The sequence below is a fragment of the Rhagoletis pomonella genome, unplaced genomic scaffold, assembly GCF_013731165.1.
Source record: "Rhagoletis pomonella isolate Grant_MI unplaced genomic scaffold, Rhpom_1.0 Rhpom_scaffold_00007, whole genome shotgun sequence".
In the NCBI taxonomy this organism is placed as follows: domain Eukaryota; kingdom Metazoa; phylum Arthropoda; class Insecta; order Diptera; family Tephritidae; genus Rhagoletis; species Rhagoletis pomonella.
This window is the reverse complement of record NW_023458561.1, coordinates 902,660-905,637: the sequence shown is the minus strand read 5'-3', so window position 1 is coordinate 905,637 and position 2,978 is coordinate 902,660.

Below are 2,978 nucleotides of genomic sequence, written 5' to 3'. Positions count from 1 at the left end.
AAAAAATGTCATATACACATCAATACACTCACATACATAACAAAGGCTATAATTCTTAGCAAGATAGATTATGGGCTTTATCTATATGGCAAGTCCCCGAAATCCACCTTAAACTCCTTTAGTCCAGTTTACCACCAAGCCGCAGGAACATGCATTTATGCCTTTAGAACAACGCCTACCAAACACATTTTGGCAGAAGCGGGTCTACCAACTTTAGCGGATAGAGTTTATCAAATCCACGCACGCTTGATACCCAAAGTCACTTTCTTATCCGGTTCCGTCATCGACAATGACGTCAGAAGCATTACTTCTCACCGAAGCAACATTCCAAGAGTGGCCTCCTCGCTTCAGCTGGTACTCGAGATCGCAAACAGTTTAGACCTTCCTATCATTGAAGAAAGAAATCAAACACTGCAACCACCATGGTCCATCAAAAAGTGTTCATGCGATCTTAGTCTATCTAGACTAAAAAAATGCGGCACTTCCGGTGAAGTGTTCTACAGAATGTTTCTGGAATGCAAGGCTCGTTATGAGGCAGACAATTGGATACTATGGTTTACAGACGGATCTAAAACAAACGGCATACCCGCAAGTTATGCAGTGGTCGACAATAATGCCCACACCATAAGGATGCAAATTCTGACTGACATTGTATCTTCTTTCACTGCAGAAGCGACCGCAATACGAAGCGCGATCACTTAAGCGTTAGAAAGTCCCTCCAAAACTCTTATATGCACGGACAGCCTGTCTGTCCTCAGAGCAATTTTAAACCCATCTCCGAGCGCCACGACAGTTAACGTGATCAGAGATATGCTCATACAAAATGAAAACAAAATTCGCTTACTTTGGATCCCAGGTCATATTGGTATTCAGGGCAACGAGGCAGCGGACAGAGCAGCAAAATCAGCATGTACAGCCCCTGTAATTTTAGACAACACAGCAGAGAAAGCTGATACGAGACGTTATATTTTAAAACATCTGCACAACAAAAGCGTCCACGAATGGCATAGCTACAGCCACCACCACTACACAACTATTAACCGAAACCTCTGCACGCCATCCTACCCGACTAATATTTGGAAAGGCCACATAGTAAAATTTTCAAGACTTCGCCTTGGACATACCAGGTGCACCCATCAACACCTCTTATCAGGTGATCCAGCACCTCTCTGCCCACACTGCCAAAATGCTTTGACCTTAAATCATATTTTTTCTGAATGCGCGGCACTAGAAGAAGCTAGAACGAGGCACCTTATCAATGACTGGACAGAGCTCCTTAAACTCCCCACCAAGGATAACATATCTTCAATCAACAACTTTATCAATGCAATTCAAGAACCAATTTAAGCTCATAGTTCAAATTTTCACTTTACATTTCTTGCTAACACACACATACATGTACATATCATATACGCATATATAATTTAGTAGCGCTGATAGCCCTGGCAGCTAATGCTCATTAATTGTATTAGCAGGTTAATTTATTTAATTTTGTTAATAAATCATAATAATAATAATAATAATAATACTTTACACACTTATTTTATTTTATCTTGTATATAAATCACTTTAATTCAACTTCTATCGACTTGTAAATTACATTGAATTGCACCCATATTTACAATAACACATGGTTGCAAACTGACACATAACATGTGTTGCCATATTGTACAAAACAATACATACAAAGAAGGAAATGTTTAAAAAGGAATACAAAAGAAAATGAAAATTTACCGCTACTTTTATTCTGGGCGTGTATTATTATCAATGAGGGTTTCCGGTCACGAACCCCTGTGCAAAAATATTGCCCATGACGCACAGTGTATCATTTCAGTATTCTAGAAAAGATTAATTCCATTATTTTATGTCGCCAAATTTGAAAACAACGTCAAGAATGTTTTCAGAAATGCCTGATAAAGACGAAACAATAACAACTAAAAAATTTTAATCAAAGTTTATGGCGGGACGGGGTTTGGTTTGGAAAATTACCGAGCACAATAATATTTAAACTTGTATATTTGAAACTGAATCTCAATGCTTATTTTGTCGGTGTTATGTGATTTATGCAACAATTACTAAAATACCATTTTGGTCTTATTTGCTTGGGTATGTTCTTTTTAATGAATATACATTTTTGGGATTTTAGTAAACTAGGACTGAGTATTTCATGTTAAAGCAAAACGATGTTAACTTAAACTTATTTTTAGCAATTTATTAATTTCATTAGACCCGCAAACTCGTTATCCGCCACTATTCGATAAAGTTTGTATCTCAGTTTATTTGCCACTCCTCTTAAACTCTAAACAACATAATTTTAGCTGCAGGAAAGTGCAGGTTTTGATGAAATTTTCTTTTTTCTGGCCTACTGGGAATTTCATTTTCCTCGAGTAATTCGCTTGCATTTTTTCTCGACCGAGACAAATTCTTATATATTCGTTTTCAGCAGAGAAAGCCTGATTCATTACCTTTCCAATGGTATCCCATTTCTGTAAATAGAGTAAGAAATATTGAACTTATAACGGAATTTCTTTGACCCAACTTGATTTTTTTATCGATATTTTCCACGCCCATAACTAAAAAAAAATATATTTATTTTTAAGTCCATTTCTGTCAGTTTATAATTCCTTGTTATAGGGAAATTCTAAATATCAATTTTGGGCATTTTAGCCTTTGTAGTTAGTTAAATATTTCAGTTTTTGCATTTTTAAAAATTGCAGTTATATAATAGGGTGGCATGACAGTAACTATAAATTACCAATTTTTTGTAAAAAGCTTCGCCTATCTTATAACGTACCTTGTGCAAAAAATTTCATTAATCTATCTTCAATAGATTTCGAATTACAGAATTAAAAGCAGCTAGATGGGTCAAATGTTACACTGTGTGACGTAGGCGGTGTTGGTCCCGCCCGATTTGTTTGCTTTAAGTTCGGTCGAAGGCCGCCTACGCAGAAAGGTGTTCTCTGCAAAAGGTGTTCAGC